Source organism: Mesoplodon bidens (assembly GCF_964165515.1).
Source record: "Mesoplodon bidens genome assembly, chromosome: 8".
Classification (NCBI taxonomy): Eukaryota; Metazoa; Chordata; class Mammalia; order Artiodactyla; family Ziphiidae; genus Mesoplodon; species Mesoplodon bidens.
Genome location: NC_138165.1, coordinates 86110116 through 86130710, shown reverse-complemented (window position 1 = coordinate 86130710; position 20595 = coordinate 86110116). Strand labels below are relative to the sequence as shown.

At 36.5% G+C, this 20595-nt stretch overlaps 1 pseudogene across 1 annotated transcript; it reads right to left on the bottom strand.

Annotated features, from left to right (window-relative positions):
• Window positions 1–11178: 11178 nt before the first annotated feature.
• On the bottom strand, window positions 11179–13236 carry LOC308622038 (matrin-3-like; annotated as a pseudogene). Its single transcript has one exon. The product of its transcript is annotated as a matrin-3-like (transcript).
• Window positions 13237–20595: the final 7359 nt, after the last annotated feature.

Genomic DNA, 20595 nt, shown 5'->3' with positions numbered 1-20595 from the left:
ACTTCAGACCTTTCAATCTATACAGAAATTCTGTAAACAAGTAGACTATTCTTATACAGGCTCAATTCAGCAAATATTTTCCAGAGATAGTTACTGAAATAAAAGTTCAAAGGGCTGTTAATTTTTTGTTTATAAACATTGAGAGCTGGTATGTTTAATGGTCAAATAAGTTTAAGAAACAATGAATTAAATGAAGTCAATTAGCTGTATTATGAACCCCAAGAGTGGGAAAAGTATATCTATCTATTTCTGTACCTTTCATCACAAATGTCTTAGAATATGCTCCTCTCTCAAATTCTTAAGATGTTTCATATTGCTAATGTGAACCTTTTATTTTTTATTTTTATTTATTTTTGTGGTACGCGGGCCTCTCACTGTTGTGGCCTCTCCCGTTGCGGAGCACAGGCTCCGGACGCGCAGGCTCAGCAGCCATGGCTCACAGGCCCAGCCACTCCACGGCATGTGGGATCTTCCCGGACCGGGGCACAAACCCGTGTCCCCTGAACCGGCAGGCGGACTCTAAACCACTGCGCCACCAGGGAAGCCCAACCTTTTATTTTTGTGCATTTTAAATCTACACAAATGTCACTAGGACAGAAAAGTCTAAGAATCACATTTCCTTGGAAATGTTAGTTAACATTAAATGACATGAAAGTTGTCAGTGAACTATGTCTTGACAGTCTGTCCTACTCTAAAGTGTAATGGCATTACACAAGAGATACTGAAGTTTTTAAAGTAAATATTTTGAGCAGAACAGTGCATTCTTTTAAAAAGTAGTTATATGAGACAAGACTGCTTAGCTACAAATATTTATGTTGGAGTTTGTAGATGTGATAATGGTATTATTTCTTCTTTGTGTTTGAGATCAACCAAGAGCTATTTGGACAAATAAATTTGGCTTGGGTCTGGGGCCACCCTCCGGCCCCTAATGCTTCCTTCACAGGTGTTCTTTGAGAAATCCCATCCAAAACTCAATTGCAGAACAGATTTACCAGAAAATCATGACGGGAATTACTGCGTTACCTCATACCTACTAGTCCCATTAACCCATACAGAGAATGACAGGACTTCAGATTTGCTGATGAAGAAACACTTGGGTCTTCTCCAGCTCAAACTGCTGGGTAGAAGGTGGAGCAGGGCAGAGCCCACATGATCTTGGAACAGATAACTCCCAAAGGATCTGAGCCAGGCAAAACTCACTTTCTTTTCCCAGCTTCACTAAATAAGTCAAGGAAAATTTTAATCCTCTAAAGATAAATAAATAAATAAATATATATATATATATATATATATATATATATATATATATATAAATAGATTGGGTGATGGGAGAAGAAGGACAGCGGTCTCTTTGTATAACAGTTTAAAATTTTGTGTATTCTTTCAAATATTTGTAAATATCTAGAGTTTTAATTTTAGCCAAAGTGTTTAGATACTCATCTATAATTTTGGATATTAATGAACATCATATCATCTTTTTTATGGAAAAATTGAATAGCTAGCTAGGTATTTTGGTGGAGATCACTTAACAAATGGGGCGGGGGATTCTTGGATACTTGAACTCTGTGGCATATGACGCTGAAGCTACGTTTCACACTGGTTTGAGAAAAATGTTCTACTACAATTAAACTAATGCGTAACACATGAAAACTTTATCTAGAAAGTTGTTTATTAATCATGAGATCAAATTAGGAGATGTGGCAAAACCAACAACTACAGAAATGTGACTATTCTTATGGAGAACACGATTGTCTATGAATAATAAATGTATATGACTCAATACATAAGAAATAAGAATTTTTAGTAAAAGATGGAAGCATTGCAAACATTGAAAATTATTTTAGTAAAGTCTTTATAAAAAAATAAGATGGATATAACACATGCTCTGAAATTTCTTATCTCCACATACAAATTCCTGCTGATTAACCAAGATCAGGTTAATTGACTCCTGATTTAATTACTGGTAGCCAGGGAGTGGATTCATATTGTGTGAACATATGCCTGGGCTTGGGGAGGCGGGGGAGTGTGTGTTGGCTGAGCAGACAATTTTATCTCTGGGTTGTGAGAGTGCAGATGATTTTTGCTCTTCTTCCATTTGTATATGCATTTTTAAATGTTCTTAATAATTAAATGAATAACTAAATTACAAAAAGATTTTAAAATTTAAAATATGATTATTTAAATATCCTCTTTAAATTCAATTAATTTTCTGTACTTTGTTAAAAAAGTATGTTTAGTTCCATGGACTCATGGAACATGCATTTGTATAATTTCTTCAGTGGGTTTATAGCTAAACTGAAATATCTGGCCCTGCTTACATTTTATGATAATCCATATCCTGATGAAATTTCTGGTTGAAGGCAGAAGTCTTACTTTCACTGTGACAGGAGTGCTAATGTGAGACGTGGCAAGTATATTCACAGTGTGAACTTTGTATGCCTTAAACTTCAAACCATGGATACACTTGTTCAGTGACATTTTTGAAGTGTTTGGGTTTAGTCTACTCTGATTTGTTTTTTTCTGGACAATTTTAAGGAACTTTAAGAGAATTCGTTCCAAAGTACTTTGAGAAATTAAGTCACTTTGAGAAATGAATTTCTGCAGTTACTTTAAAATGGAAGTTAGGTAATGAACATATATGTGCTTTCTGCTCAGTTTTGCTGTGAACCTAAAACCACTCTAAAAAATAAATTCTATTTAAAAATGAATAGAATACTAGTAAATAAGAGTTTCAAATTTAGTTGTAATTTCACTGTTTTCCACTGTGGTAACAAATGATGTCTATCTTTGTGAAAATAAGCAAGCCCTTTGACCAAATAAAGAAATATATTTTTCCAAACAGCAGCAAAACACAATGAATTAATTTGTTGTTCTGTTTATAGAGAAAATAAAGTCAAACCAAAGATATCACTTAGAGGATTAGAGTTGTAACTAGGTTAAGCACTTATGTTGGATTTTTGAAACAAGTTTTCCCAATGGAAATAAAAAGTATTTCTTCATCTATTATTACTTCAAATGAGTTTGAAAAATCCAACCACAACTTCCTCCTTAAAACTGAAGTTATCAATCCTTGATTTGCTACAAATCAGATACTATAATTAGGATAGACCTAGCCATGTTAGTTAATTCAGCCTGCAAGAATAGGTGATGAGGGTCCGTGTTCTGTAGGGCCACCAGCTGTAGTGACACATATACTCAGATGCAGCACCATCTTCAGGACAGACCACATTCCTGGGAGCAAGCCACCCTGAACCACACTCCTAGAGTTGCCACCATCTTTGCCTACCAGACTCTCAACTTAATGAATGTACTCATGAATATATGCTTGTAACCTCCAACTTGTTCAACAATGAATGACTCTTTGATTAATAGCTGCATGGCTGGATGTACCACAGTCCTACAACCTAGGAGATGACTCTTATCCAGTAAGAATGCTCTGTGTTGCATAGTGATTAAAGAATCTATTTTGATCCTGTTTCTTGGGACATTTTGAGTTATTGAGAGGGCCGTAGAAGTAAGAACTGTAAGTATAAGCGCAGCATATTGAGGGAGAAGCTGACAAGGAACTAGTTTGTAAGTAGGGTAGAGTCACTAGAGTGGGAAGCATGGGAGAGCTAGCTTCTGAGGGGATGATGAGAGGCCCATAACTCCAGCATTTCTTTTGGTTCATCTAACATGCGATTGTATCTTGAATGGTTACAGTCTTCCAATTCTTCGAAGGTTCAGAACAGTTCCTGGGTTTCCTTAATTTCTGGCATTCAGGTAGCAAATCTCTATCAGGTGAACCTGGTATACCCTGCTCCTTGTTAGACGAAAAATCTTAAAGTTTATGCAATGACAAAAATGAAATAAATAAATTAATGCTACTGCTATAGCACACACTCTAACAGCAAGCCAATCTCACACCATACTATTAACATTTAACTTTATGCTCTTTCTAATGGTGTACAGTCACCAATGATTGTGTGTTTTTGCCAAAATCATATGAGTAGTGTTGAATGCTATTGATTGAAATATCAGTTTTCTTTATGACAGCAGACCTTTTTAAAAAAATTATTACAAAGATAACCAACTAGGAAATCTCAAGAAGGGATTTTAGGATCTCAATTATATTAGAATAGTTATTATTTGAATTAAAGTATAATTTTAAAAAATTCTTCTTTGGAAATTTGAATAAACTTAAGGCAGACAAATATGTCATTTTTTCCATGGACTCTGCGTAATTTAAGATTAAATACTTTTGCAAACCTTCAGCCTATTTGCAGTTAAAATTTCATGTCACCACAAGAATTGCTGAACAGAAACACATATAGAATATGCAAAGTGGTCTTGAAAGTTCCTCTGAGTTTTAGTTGTTTTAGGACTGACATTCCAACGCATCCAGGCAATTAAGTAATAGAAGTAATAAAAGGCAATCCTCATCTGAACCATCTGTATATATTGTGGCTATTCTCAGTGATCCAGTGTGCAGTTTCTGTAGCTCACATTAGTTAGCAGAATTCCTTAACTGTATTCAAGTTTAATAAATATGGGTTCTCTTGTCTGCATTTTATTCCCTTTCCCATCTTCCCTACACCATATACTCCTATTCTCATCCCCTTTCCTGGAAAATGCCTTTAATGTATTGAATGTAGAATATGATCACTTACTGTTTTTAGTGACCTGAGGGCACCCCAGGGGCTTGAGAAAAGTACTATCTCTGTGCACATAGAAGCAAAAATTCAAAATAAAATAGATGAACCCATTCAATTATGCAGATGCATTTTGTCTCCTAGACAAAACCGATACCTTTTTTCAGTAACTAAGATTGACTTGAGCTCTAGAAGAATCTAGATCTATTTTTTATAAAAGATGCCAGAAAGATGTTTTAATTTGATTTAGTTTGTTTATAAATTCAACTTAGGGGATATAGAACTCTATTGTTTTTAGACAGAACTGGTAAATACAGGGATTATGACAATATGTATACTTTCCCTACCTTCTACCACTCTGTGGATTTCAAAGCATTTTGCAAATATGACTTTAATTCACACACCCAGCTCTGTTACACATATGTTTTATTGGGCAAAAACAAAACAGACAATAAAAACACTACAAATATATAAAGGTTAGAAATATGCTGGCATTTTCACTATAGAGTGGGGAGTACTCTAAATTCAAGAATTTCATAAAAACAATGAGAAAATTTTAAAATTCAGGAAAGTGAGAAAACAGTCAATAAAGTATTACTGCCAAAAAATGTTTAAGCTCATCCTTCTTTCTTTTAACTCCTGAATATATGGACTAGTATATTTAGCTAGGTTAAAATCATGGAAATGCTATGCATAACCATAATCCTGACTGCTTCACTGTTTGTATATTTTTTTTTATTGACTCAAGTAGTTTTCAAATATTTACTCGGTAAAAAATAATGTCTCATATATAAAAAACATTTACCAGGGGAAATTTTTATTTGCTCCAATAATGTTAAAAATGTTTCTACTTCCTTTTAAATATTTGCAAGGCTGCAATGCCTTCTTGAGATATATGTCCTCAGCTATGCTCTTTTGAATTCTGTCCAGCGGTTATTGAAAGTTGGAACTTGACATCAAACAGAAAATATTGCCTTATTGCCCTGACAGGTTGCTATTTTGTCTACTGAAATTCTACACATATAAATTTTTTTTAATCCTTTAGAACATTCAAGGTATTTATTCTGAAGTGCTGTCAGCTCTCAAGATGTGAAGTATATTCCATCTTCAATCAGAGATAAAAATACTGGCCTTCTATCAGAATCAAATCGTCTACTTTTTCTGGATATTTATGATATCCATATTATGATTAGAGAGAAAAAGATCTTCATAAACTGGAGATATGGTTAAGGGTATGTTTGCTGGAGCATCCAGAAAGTTATGCTACCTAATTAAGTGAAAAATGAACTTTCATCAACATTTTCCAAAGTAAACATCATGTTTAATGTATTGCACCTGCAATAGTGGCTATGTATTCATTTTTGCTCTTATGACATGTACTTATTAGTTTAAACTGTAGATCATTTGACTTTGAGTAAAGTGCTTATCCTTGGGTGCTAAGCCAGAGTTCAATTCTTACTTACTACCATCAGATAAGCTACCTTAGTTCATTTTTAAAATAAGTAAAGTATAAATAATCACGTCATTGCCTTACATCATTGTTGAGATGTTCACATTGGAGCAGAACAAGAAGAAACCTAAGAGCCTTCAGCATCCTGAGATGACAAAGTTGTGGAATGTTAGAGATTTACTCTAGAGCAAGTTCATGAGAATTCAGAAACACTATAAGCATAATATAAGTAGTTTTTTCAAAGTATCTCAAGTGTTATTATATATTTTTGCTGAAATATTGAGTAAATGTAAAGAAAAAAGTGGCCTATCATTCTTGTATAGATTCCATTCCTCATTTTTACATCAAAGAAAAATCATTAAATAAAAATAATAAGAAAAATATTTAAGTTTTATTGAAATGGTATCATGTCCCAGGATTGATGTCCACAATTCCTTTTTCTCCTTGGTATTTATCTTTTCCTTCTTAAGATAAGCACTTTTATATCTAGGTATGTTTGAATCCATAACAGTGATCAATAAGAAAACCCATCATAGGAAATTGGCCAAAGGATTACACAAATTGGCCAAATTTGGAAATTGGCCAAAAGGATTACCTTTTGAAGTAGTTTTGTTGATGCATAAACTATTTACATCTCTTTGAACTTGAAATATGTTTGGCTTTGTGGCCATTTTTCTGTGATACTTATATATCCTTCCATGAAGTAATTGCCTTGAATATTTAATGAGATGTGATGATGGAACTAATAGTTCTGCTAAAGGAATAAAAATGCTTTCTCAGTGACCAGAAAAATAAAATTGCTTTCAGTAGTGAATCAATATATTTTCACTTTACAAGATAAACAGCAAACTGCAGTTCTGAAGTACCACACTTTCAATGAAGAGGAACTTACCTGAAAAGAGATCACATGCTATTTTCTGTATTACCCATACAAGTCTAAAATTGGGCTCATTTTATTTATCATAAATAAATTGCATGTCAAACAAATGCTGAGAATTTTTGATTGATAATCTCCTAGGCAAAATAAGTCTTGGTAGTACCTATAATGACATAGTGGAAACCTTCAATTCTTTTTCTGAGAGGGGCATTGTTCCTTATATTCAAATAATATTTTGACAGTCTGTAATTCAGAATTAGCCAGTAACTGGAAGGTATAACTTTTTGAACATCAAAACACATAGATTTATGGGAAGCTGATTCCAGTTTATAATATCTGACTCTTCCAAGTAGACCGTGTCTGTCATATGTCTGTCATAGCCTTTACCGTCTAATTCATTCTTCTTAAATCACTGTCCCAATGTGCTGCCCTGACTTCTTCTATAAACCTGCATAAATTAACAAGAACTCCAGTTAAAGGGTTGTGAGAAGTCTGCATTATCCGTCAATCTCTAAATGTATAAATGTACATTATGTATTTGGACTTTAGTAATGGAAAATTGGATTTACCCATTAAACCTTTATTTTTAGTGACATTTGAAAAACAGTTGTCTTTTCCTATAGCAATATTTAAAAAAATATTTTCTCTAAGGAAATAAATATATTTCTCAAAAGAAAATAAATCAACAGGTACACCAATCCTAGGGTCTTTGATATGTGTTACTCTTGATGAAATATCTTTTTAAAATAGACTTTATTTTTTAGAGTAAAATTGAATGAAAGGTACAGAAGTATCCCTCTACCCCAACCATTCACAGCCTCTTCCATTATCACCATCCCCTACCAGAGTGGTACATTTTTTACAATTGATGAAACTACAGTGACACATAATTATCACCCCAAATCCAAAGCTTACATTATGGTTCACTCTTGATGTTGTATATTCTATGGGTTTGGACAAATTTATAATGATATATATCCACCATTACAGTATCATACAGAGGAGTTTCTCTGCCCTAAAAAATCCTCTGTACTCCACCTATTTATCCACACACCCACTCCCTGACCCCTGGCAATCACTGATATTTTTATTGTCTTCACAGTTTTACCTTTTCCAACGTGTTATATGTTTGAATCATACAATATGTAACCTTTTCAGATTGGCTTCTTTCATTTAGTAATATGCATGTTTGTTTCCTCCTTGTCTTTTCATGGCTTGATAGCTCATTTCTTTTTAGCACTGAATAACATTCCATTATTTGAATGTACGACAGTTTGTCCATTCACCTACTGAAGGACATCTTTGTTGCTTCCAAGTTTCAGCATTATGAATAAAGTTGCTGTAAACATTTGTGTGCAAGTTTTTGTGTGGACATAAATTTTCAGCTCATTGGGGTAAATACTAAGGAGTGTGACTGATAGAGCATGTTAAAAGTATGTTTAGTTTTGTAAGAAATTGCTTACTTGTCTTCCAAAGTGGCTATACTAGCAATGAATGAGAATTTCTGTTGCTCTGTCATCACCAGTGTTTGGTGTTGTCAATGTTTTGGATTTTGGCCACTCTGTTAGGTGTGTATGGGTATCTCATTGTTGTTTTAATTTGTATTTCCTTCATGACATATGAAGTGAAGTATCTTTTTTTTTTTTTTTTTTGCGGTATGCGGGCCTCTCACTGCTGTGGCCTCTCCCGTTGCGGAGCACAGGCTCCGGACGCGCAGGCTCAGAGGCCATGGCTCACGGGCCTAGCCGCTCCGCGGCATGTGGGATCCTCCCAGACCGGGCACGAACCCGTGTCCCCTGCATCGACAGGCAGACTCTCAACCACTGTGCCACCAGGGACCCCCGTGAAGTATCTTCTTATATGCTTATTTGCCCATCGTATATCTTCTTTGGTGGGGATATGTTAAGTTCTTTGGCTCATTTTCTTAGTTGGGTTGTTTGTTTTCTTATTGTTGAGTTTTAAGAGGTTTTGTATATTTTGGATAACAGTACTCTATCAGGTGTGTCTGTATCTATTACAAAAGTTTTCTCCAAGTCAGTGACTTGTCTTTTCATTCTCTTGACTTTGTCTTCCACAGAACAAAAATTTTTAATTTTAATGAAGTCCAATTTATCAATTCTTTCTTTCACAGATTGTATCTTTGATGTTACACCTACAAAGTCATTGCCAAAGCCAACATCATCTAGATTTTCTCCAGTGTTATCTTCTATGAGTTTTATAGTGTTGGGCTTTACATTTAAGTTAGTGATCCACTTTGAATAAATTTTTATGAGGGGTGTAAAGTAGGTGTTTAGATTCATTTTTCTTTTTTTGCATGTGGATGCCTAGTTATTCTAGCACTATTTGTTGAAAAGACCATCTTTTCTCCACTGTATTACCTTTGCTCCTTTTTCAAAAATCAGTTGACTAAATACATGAGGGTCTATTTCTGGGATTTCTATTCTATTCTACTGATATATTTGTCTATACTTTCTCCAATACCATCTTGTACACTCTTGATTACTATAGCTTTATAGTATGCCTTGAGGTCAGGTAATATCGGTCCTCCAACTTTGTTCTTCTCCTTCAATACTGTGTTGGCTATTCTGGGTCTTTTGCCTTTCCATATAAACTCTAGAATCAGTTTGTCAATATCCACAAAATAAGTTGCTGAAATTTTTATTAAGATTGCATTGAATCTAGAGATTAAGTTGAAAAGAACTGACATCGTGACAATATTGAGTCTTCCTATCCATGAGCATGAAATATCTCTCCATTTATTTACTTCTTTGATTTCTTCATCAGTGTTTTGTAGTTTTCCTCATATAGATCTTATAAATTTTTGATAGATTTATACCTAAGCATTTCATATTTTAGTTGCTAATGTAGACGGTAGTGTGTTTTTAATTTCAAATTCCACATGTTCATTGGAAACATGTTATATAGGAAAGCAATTGACTTTTGTGTATTAACCTTATATTCTGGAACCCTGCTATACTTACTTACTAGTTCCAGGAAGGTTTTTTTCCCTTCTGATTTTCTATGTAGACAATCATGACATGCAAACAAAGGAGGCACTTAGTTTTTTCTTCCCAATCTGTGTACTTATTATTTCCTTTTTTGGTCTTATTGCATTAGCTGGGACTTCCAGTAAAAAACAGAAAAGGAGTGGTGAGAAGGCACATCCTTTGGGGAAGGTGTGGGATAACTTAAGTTTTACTCTAGAACAGTTCTGTCCAAAAGAAATGTAATATGACCCTTATATATAATTTAAAAAGTAAAAATAGTAGGTAATGTGAATTTTAAGAATATATTTAATTTAACCCAATGTATACAAATAATAATGATATAAAATATATTAATGAGATAGTGAATATTCTTTTTACTTTCATACTATCTTTGAAAGTCAGTAATTTATTTTTACAGTACATCTCAATTTAGATATTACATTTGTATCAGAAATGCATTTTCATCTCTGCAAATTTAGTCAATCTCCTAACTCTTGTTTCAATGTGGTATTATTAATATTGAATTCAAAGCAGTATTGCATAAATTGAAAAGCAACTCTAAATTTATTTATTTATTTATTTATTTATTTTTGGTTAACATTTCAAACATGTATAACCAATGAACATGGCCTAGGTTTTTTTTTTTTATTGGTACTCACTTCAGAAACTTGAATCCACAGATATAAGCAGTATATAACCAGAAAGTTACAAGTAAACACAGATTATACATGCAAATTTCTGTTCACAAAGGTCACATATGCAGTATATGAATTAGAAGCATGCGTCTAAGATTATGGCCAAACTGGTTTTAAAATGCAGAAATGTAAAATTACATCTTGAAAATATGAAGAGATGGTCTACACACTTCAAAAATCAAATGTGCTTATACCAGATGTATGACAGCTACAGGATTCAAGTGACAAGCAATATCGCAAGAAATTAACACTGGTCAAAGAGAATGGGAATATTTTTACATTTCACTGAAAAATACAATGACTACTAGAATACGAAATCTAGCAGGAACTTAGGGAAAAAATTACAAAATCTAAAGCCAATTACTTAGTATTTCTTATTACCTAAACAGCATGACATTAAAAAGAAACTGCACCTGCATTTTAATTACCAATCTCACATTAATCAAGTTCTCAAAAATTGAAACAAAACCAAAAAATGCTTCGAACTGCAAATGAAAAGTCTGCAAGGCTCAGATTAAAATGTGGAATGTTTCAGATGAAAGTAGTAAAAATACAATTGGTTTTGTTCTTTATTGAATGGAATCAAAAGTTTTGACATTTCTTTGAAGCTTGGAACTACTAAATTTCATTTCTCTGAATGTTTCTACGTATCTTTCTTAGTGGTGCAAGTGTCTTAAGTAGCATATGAAGTCAGTCTCTAACAAGTATTTCTGTCTGTTACCATTTTGATAAAACAAAAACAATTCTTCATTAACTTAACCATATATGTATTTTTGCTATAACACTTAACACATGAACAGACGTCTATTATTTTTCCACTATAACAAAAGAGTACAATAGTTTTCTTCTAACTATCTGTATTGTATTTAAAAAAGGTTAACATTTAAAAACAAAGAACCATTATTTTCTTTGAATTCATTAAGCTTCTTGCACATCTTAAGCTTCCTTCTTCTGCCTGCGTTCTTCTGCCAATTTATTCAGAAATTTCTTTAATTTCTGATAATGAGGAAGGCTGCTGTAATGAGTATTCTTTGCAACTTCTTCATTTGTATAAAAGAGTGAACACAGCTTACAGTAAAACCCTGTTTTAGGTATCACATAGTCTATACCAACAGGAACATTGGGCTGATATGGTCCAATTCTATACTCATCTGGGATTGTATAGTCCTCCTTGTTTTCATCACTTTGGCCATCTGCGTTTTCACTTGTATCTTTGTTGGGATCATCAGCATTCTCAGCAGACTCAGCACCTGGTTCTGTATTTTCCTCATTTTAAATTCCATTTTCCAACGCTGCTTCGTTTTCTTGGTCAAGTTCCTCGATCTTGTCCACCTTTTTAAGCTTTTTCTTGGCAGTTGCTGAAGCACTCGCATTTGCATCTTTTTTCACAACTTTGTCTGATGGTTCCTTTTTCCCATCAGATGCCACATCCCCTAAATTAGCAAGATCTGTCTCATCTCCCACTGAACTGCCACTTTCTAGCAGTGCTGCTGCTTCTTCTTCATCTACAAGTAGCTCATCTTCAGATTCAAGAAGCATGTTAGGTTCTTGTTCTGCCTGGTCATCCTTTGTATCTTTTTCACCATCTTCTCCTGATTTCTCTTCTTGTTCTTTACCTTCGGTTGTACTTTCAGTCTTCTGGGAACCATCAGTTTTGGATTTCTTATCACTTGGAGATTCTTTGCCATCTGGAGAGTAAGATCTTTTCCGGGACTTATCTTTTTTCAGTAAGTCAATGCCTCTGTTGGGAATCCTGAGTACCAATTTTTTGTATTTTTCAGACAGGTCAACTTTTACACATCTTCCTTGAAACCAAAGGGCCTTTTTCAAACAGTGGTCAACCATTGCCATTGCATCTTCTCTGGTCTCCATCTCAATAAAGGCCTGACTTTTCATCCTCATCAGTATATAATTCTTAATTTTCCCATAAGGCTCAGCAAGCTTGAGGACAGCACTGTCAGAATAGCCAGAATGAGGTAAATTGCTGAGATGTATCACACGTCCAAGTTCTTGTTTTTGATCAAACTTCTGGTCTGGCTTCCCTTCAGGTTTCTTTATTCTTTTATACTTCTGGGATAAATGAACTCTCACTGGCTTGCCAAATACTAATGCTGGTGTGGTTGTATAATAATCCACCGCAGCCTGAGCATCTTCTGTGGTTGCCATTTCAATAAATGCCTCATTAATTTTATTTAGAATCAGATGATTTGAAATAACTCCAAATGGTTCCACCAGCTGTAATAGTTGATATCTCAAGTTTTTCCCTTGCTGGAAATCCATAATGTGAACAACACGGCTAGTTTCCACTCTGCCCTTTTGCATGTGTCTTGGTCCTTGCAGGTTTCCATTTCCAGCACCCAGATTTCCTCTTGGTCCAACTGCCGGTCCCCCAAGATGAAATGAGGGAGGCGGAGGTCCCAGAATTCCTGGTGCTGGGTTTGTAGATTGCTGCAACATGAAGGGATCACCCATTGTGTGTCCTGTATCATTGTCAGGATTCCATTCTGGGTAGATTTCAAGAAGAAGCTGGCATCGACGACTGTGACTTGCTCCATTGATATGTTGACTCCACTCCTTATTAGAATGAACTGGCAAATCACATATAGAGCACAGATGGGGATAACCCTTCGGTAAGATCCATGGAAGTCTTCAATATTGCTACTTGGAGGAGCGCCCCTCTTTTTCTCAAAGAGAGATCTCTCTTGTAAGGGGCCAGGACCACGTCCCATTCTCTCATACTCACTGTCAAATTTATGATAGTTATGCGAGGCCTCACCAAAAAAAGAATCATCCCTACACCTTTCTCCATCTCTTAATCTGTCATCTTCATAATCCATTCTGTCATAATAAACAGATTCTTGAGAACGACTTCCATGGTCATAATCAAGCACTGGGTTGAGACTAGGACCACGATCATCAAAACTATCTCTTCTAAAGTGCCTTTTTTCTTCCCAATCGTCCCTAGGTACTCTGTATGGTGGCTCCCGTGTAGCAGATCTGCCATCTCTACCATAACTCAGTGTAGGGCCTTCTTCAGTTCTCCTCCTTTTAAGCTGTAGAAGGATTTGGGGCAAGTTCTCAGGAGTAATCTTGTCCTCTGGATAACGACTCAGTTCATCTAAGTCTCTAGCAGACAGACCAAAGCTAGCCAAAATGTTACTGGCCTGGTCTGCATCTCCACGGTGTTGAGAAGACAAAGGGAGCGGACCTCTACTTCCAATGTTAAATATAGACTGCAAATTATGGGAAGAAGTACTAGCAGAAGACAGTGCACTATGAGTTCCTTGTTGATTCAATGAAGAACTCATTCCAAGATTCATTAAACTAGCAAGGCGTGCAGTACCCTGGTTCATCCTTCCAAGAGATGCTGGCATACTTAAAGACTGGGTAGCAGCAGCAAGAAGGCCTATTCCTGCTGCAGACAGGTCACGCCCATGACCCTGCGAGTCCCTACCGAGAGATGACTGCTGGAATGACTTGGACATTGTAGAACTATCTCTTGTCTAGTTTACAGATTAAAAAAAAAAATTTAGAAGATGGCCAAAAAGAAAGCTCAAACTAGAAAACTAGGTTAACTTTGCTTCAAAAAATGGTAACGCCAAGAAAAAGGATCAATAAGGACTGTAGAATCTTCTTCAAGCTGAGAACCAGCAGACAACTCTTAAGGAGAGGGAGAGGGCTAAATTTATATATGTATAACAAAGCATTCCTCAAATTCATCTTGTAGATTTTGCAGCAAATTTTCATAATGCTGTTCATTAAAATTAAAACCTTCTGCATATTCAAGTTAGAAAAAGTTTAAAATTATTTTTACTGATTTGTATTGTCCAAAGTTTTAATGTCAACATAAATACCTGTACCTATCTCCCAAGTTAGAAATAAGCTTTTCCTTTCCTTGGAGCTTTGAATTTAGCTTGTTCATAGGCAGTGTGGTAGCAGTGAGAAAAGATAAATTACATCACATTTTTTGTACTTTGAATATTGAATATCTAACAAGCATTTCTTTTGTTTCAAAGAATTTTGTAAAACTATCCTAATACTTAACCAATGAGCATTGGCAAAAAAACAGAAGATCATTAAATAATCTTCTATATCTTTTAGTAGTTTCATAAGCTGGGGATAATTCATACGATTTGCATATATACAGTATACAATTTTAATAACTGTTGCTAACATATTTTGCACAGCTTGCTTCAGAAAAGAAGAATAAATAAAATTTGAGTATGGATCACACAGTGAAATGTTGCAATAAGGGAAACATCAGCGTCTTGTTCTTAAATTTCATTAAATATCTGGAGCATCAACCATCATAATAAAAACTTTTCATATCTAGCTAAAGTACTTCTTTAATAGATATGAGATTAAAAATTACCTGCACCCAAGTTCAGTACTTTAGGCCTCAAATTGACAACATTCTCTGTAAATACTGAAGTCCTGATCTGCTTTGAGAAGGAGGCACTCAGAAAACTTTAGCGCTGTAGAGACTGCTGAGCCCAGAGCCCTGGATGGAGAATGCGCCTGGCCTCGGAAACCTTTAACCACACTGTCCAGATCTCGGTGGCTAGTGGTCAATGCGCGTCTGGACAGGAGGGAACTTTCGGACACTCCCCGACGACCCAGGGCGTCCCTAGAGACAGGGCGTTGGAACCTCGGACAGAGTGGAGGGAGGCACACACTGTGAGAGCTGGGAGTGGTGTCAATAGTGCCCTGAAAACGCCGTGCTTGTGTCCCCTGAGGTACAGGACAACGACTCGGAGGAGGAATGCGAGCGCGTCCCAGCCGCTCCTGCAGCCGCGCGGGGCGCGAGTCAGGGCCGGCACGCCAACAGCTTTCCCCGGAAGTACGGACCAAGCCGCGAGCGGCCGCGCAGCAGGACGGAGACCCGAGACGCGCGGGGCGCCGGCAGCCTGGCCCCGGGCATCCCCGGCGGACGGCCCCAAACCCGACCTCCCAGCTGCACCGCGCTCCCGTTCACAAACTTGCTCCGCATTGGCCAAGTTACGAGTGTGGAGCTTCCCTGGGGCTCCGTGAAGAGCGTCCCTGCCCTCCCTTGGGCTGGTCCAGGCTTAGCTGGAATCCAGGTACTAGCCCATGGCCCACAGTTTCTCTGAGTCTCCGGCCGGGACTCGGCGCCAGGCGCGCTCACGCTAACATATCCACGCACTAACACACCCAGAGGGAGGGAGGGAGGGAGAGAGGGAGAATTGTTAGTGATGGTAGCTGAGAGTGCTGGTTTCCGTAAAGTAAGGGGGAAAAAAAAGTATATATATTATACATATATCAGTTTAGACAATGTGTGGGATTATTTCACAACGGTACCTCTCCGATATGAAAATAACCATTCATCTGCAGATCTATTGAACCAAATAAAATTTAAGATTTGCACTCAGTTTTTTCAATGAGTGAAAAGAAAGAGTGTGTAGTAAGGGACGCTAAAGAAAGTTAGCTCTGTGTATTTCATTTTAGTTACTTTTTATTTTAACCTCTCTGTATGGTAGTGGGCGCGCTGAGACCGTCCAATGAAAGTCTCAGGCGCATGTTTCATTATTGTTTCATATGCTGGTATGATATGAAATAATACAGTACACTTGGCTTTCAAATGACTAGATAAAAGTTCAGTTATTCCCATATCTGATTCCCCGTTAAACTACCTGTCAGTCCTAATAAGTTACTCCTACTAAAGAAAAGCATCTCTAACTTCTTTGGCTTTAACCATTGTGGCCAGAGGTATAAAATAGACTTATTCTAAAGCCAAGCCACTTGTGTTGCATGCATTAGCTAACTATATGAGCAACAGACTGTTGAATGTAATCTCATAATTTATCTTGAATTTTGCCACTGAGTTAGTAGGAAGAATACCAGTACAGAGGAATCTAACTTTAAAGACTTTGGTACTAAATTTACATGACACGTACAAAACATGAGGTCCTTAAACCCTTTCTATCTCATGGGATATGTGGATAAAATGCTTGAAAACACTTCTTGCTTATAAATGGTACAAATGAACTATAACAATGTATGTTCTCCTTCAGAAGTGTCCCAACTTCCTTTTTCTAAGGTAATGGAGAGTTGCTGTTTTGTTGAGCAAAGAGAAAAATCACTACAGGATTATATATACAATATTTTGTATTTATAATCACAATTAACTTCTAGTCTTAACTAACAAAACTGTAGTGGAAAATTATTATTTTTCCCAAAATAACTTCAAACTGGGACTTCCCTGGTGGTCCAGTGTTTAAGACTTTGCCTTCCAACGCAAGGGGTGCAGGTTCGACCCCTGGTCGGGGAGTTAAGATCCCACATGCCTCGCAGCCAAAAAACCAAAATATAAAATAAAAGCAATATTGTAACAGATTCAATAAAGACATTAAAAATGTTCCACATCAAAAAAAATCTTAAAAAAAATAACTTCAAACTGATGAGTATTTATGGCTGTAGCTTGTGAATCATATAAAATGATAATTTATGATAATATGTGAAAGGTGACCAAGTGTTTGGTGCTTCAAAAAAATCTAAATGCTAAATGAAATTGATGTTTACATATAACACTTTTTCTGACCTTCAGTTTCTTCATTTTAAAACATTGCCATTAGGCCAATCTTTCCTCAACTCCACAATTCTCAGGCTACAATTTTGAGTTATGGTTATTATATTTCATTTATTTATCTGAAGATATTATGCTATCTGAATAATACAAGGGTATTCAAATATTTAATGTACATTAAATAGTGATATTAACACAAGATAGATATAGCAGTTTAGGAAAGAGTGAGGTGAGGATGGATGAAGAGGAAGAAAATATGTTCAATTTTAGATGTTTGAGTAGACTCACTGAAGAAGTCTAGGCAGGTTGGATACATTGATACAGAGTTTTGGAAAGAGGACTGGATTTAAGGTGGATTTAAGGTTTAAATTCAATGAGAGTAGCTGAAACTCCAGATGTAAATAAAATTATTTAAGAAGAGCTTAGTGGGAAAAGAAAAGGCCGATTAACCAAATTCGTTCTTTTGGAGAAACATGCAGACTAAAATTTTATTAGATTCATGGTAGATTAGAAACAGTTTTGTATCATCTGTGATAGATGCTCAATACATTTTTAAAGGAGAATGTTTGTACTTCGTCTTTTAAAAAAACATTATCGGCCCAATTTAAATAAGCATTATGGTTGAAATGCAGTAAACTATGGTTGCTATGCAAGCACCCCCTAGCTTCCTCTTACAACAAACTGGTTACCTAAAGCTCTTCCTAAGGAGAAATTCTGGAGCAGCCCCGGGCTCGAACTGATAACAACCACTACTGTAAAGATACATTGAGCTCTTACTATTGGGCTAAGCATGGGGGTAAGCGCTTTACAGTATTTTCACGCTCAGGAGCCTAGTTGTCTGGGTTGGAATCCTAGCTGTGGGGACTCCAGATTTTACTCCTCTGTGCCTTACTTTCCTCGGTTATATTATAAAATGTTGTTTAAAAAATAGTATTTGGTTTACTGGGTTGTTAGAGATTAAATTAATGAATACATTTCCATTGTTTAGGACCATCCCTGGCACATGGTTCAATGCGGCTCAATAAATGTTAGTTTAACATCAACAAAAAACCCGAGGTGGTCAGCACTACCGTTATCTCCAATTTATAGATGAGGGAACTGAAGCTAGTGAGCGATCATGCACTTTCTGAATTCGCAGAATCAGGGGAATGTCTGCTCAGTGGCGGGGTCCGAAATTCCATCACTAATTATATATGCCGGGAACTGTACCAAGACCCCCTCAGTAGATTGGAATATTTTTTCCTTGGTGCATGGGGAAGTTATTATTACATTCATAAAATTCATAATGTAATAAAATTGTGTTCATAAACTGCAATAATCACTATTATTTACAAATGCATTTTCCGCATCCTCTCTGAATTTTACAGGCTGGGCTCAGAGAAGTTAGTCACTGGGAGCAAGGTCACACAGCCAAGACTTGGCAAAGTTTGCCAGGGACTTCCTAAATACACACTCCAAATTCTTACTGAACTCGGTTTAAATCAATTATCTTATTGTAGAAATCTCCTGAGGCCACCTTATCTAAATAGCACCGTCATCATTCTCCATTCCTTTACTCTTAATTTTCTTCCAAGCACTCACTCATCGTTACTTACAGGGTGTATGTTTACTTTTAAATCCTGTCTCCCCTTCAGCTGAGAAAAGGGATTTTTGTCTCTTTTGCTTAGACTGTATCCCCAGCTCTTAGAACACTGCTTGGACATAGTAGGCACTCAAGAAATATCTGTTGAATAACTAAATATAGAAATACCTATAGAAATACCATGGCGATAAGATTTTTGCAAATCAAGGGCAGTCCCAGAGACACAAATACAATTTAATTCAACCACATCATCAGTGCTTTTCACATGTAACAAATTTCTTTCTCCTTTATCTTTGGTAACTCACTAACATTTTCTTGCTCTTGGGTCCACTGTAGAACAGCTGCTTTTCTTGAAAAAAATCTCTGTGTGAATGAAAGGGGGAAAACCACATCTAATGAAAGAAAAACTGGACAAGAGAATGGCAAATCATCTTGGTATCCCTGCCTCCAAAGTGGTCTTTGGTTAATTCCTCCACACTCAATTTAATTAATCAACTGATGAGATTCAAAGGAGGCCACACCCTTAGGGTAGAGTAGATCAGACCCCTGCCAGAAGAGGAGTAAGTGTACTTTGAAAGAATACAGTCAGTGGTATGACTTGGTCCAACCGTTCTCCTCAGCCAAGAGCCCTTTACAAAGCTTTGTTCACCCTCGGCACTCATTTATGGAGAGCTTACGCCTTATCACTTCAAACAGGTCAAAATGTACCCACAACCCACATTAAATATACTTTTGATGAGATTTTTTTTAATTAATTAATTTATTTTTGGCTGCGTTGGGTCTTTGTTGCCGTACGCGGGCTTTCTCTAGTTGCGGCGAGCAGGGGCTACTCTTCTTTGCGGTGTGCGGGCTTCTCACTGTGGTGTTTTCTCTTGTTGAGGAGCAGCCAGGCTCTAGGCAGGCAGGCTTCAGTAGTTGTGGCTTGCAGGCTCTGGAGCGCAGGCTCAGTAGTTGTGACGCATGGGCCTAGTTGCTCTGCAGCATGAGGGATCTTCCCAGACCAGGGATCGAACCCGCATTAGCAGGCGGATTCTTAACCACTGCACCACAAGGGAAGTCACTGATGAGATTTAACTGAGCTGCCTGACTAATTGACAAAATGTTACATTTGGTCCATTTCATTAAATTCCTTTACTAATATCAATTTTGTAAATTTCTTTTGGTTATATGGAACTACATTCCCTGCTGTACCCACCTCCCCAATATTTTTGTAAGCCCTTGAAAAGCCTTTTGTGCTATACCTATGGTGAATGAAGCATCCCTTTCCAAGCTCCTCCTCTGTAGCAATTTTGGGGCTCTCACACATAGGATTTTATACCTTTGTCATTCTGAAACCCACCGTACCCTCACACCTCCACCAAACACATACATTTAGTAGATCTCCTACCTTATTTCCTTTTGCTAAAATTTCCTAATTGGGAGACTGAAGAAGCTCTGCCTGTCCACTGAAGGGGACTTGGACTACTACCCAGGCTCCAGAAGTTAGAGTGAGGCCAGCCCACACGGAAAAAATAAAAAATAAAATAAATAAAATAAAAAAACATTATCCTCTTAATCCCATTTGAAATTTAAGTTTCTAATCGTTTTTAGTCTTGTCTTTAAACAGGTAATTGTGTTCCAAGGAAAAGGGATGTCTAAAGCCAAGTACAGATGATAGAGCTCACATGGATAAAGACACATGAGAGCAATAGTTGTGTGTTTCTGGTAAAGCATTTTTTCACAACATTCAAAAATGCCACTCTTTTAACTGATATTCAGAGCAAGCTAAGTGTTGTGCTTAACAATTGTACTATTGGCTGATGGGGTATAAGAGGCCCATATAAAGAAAA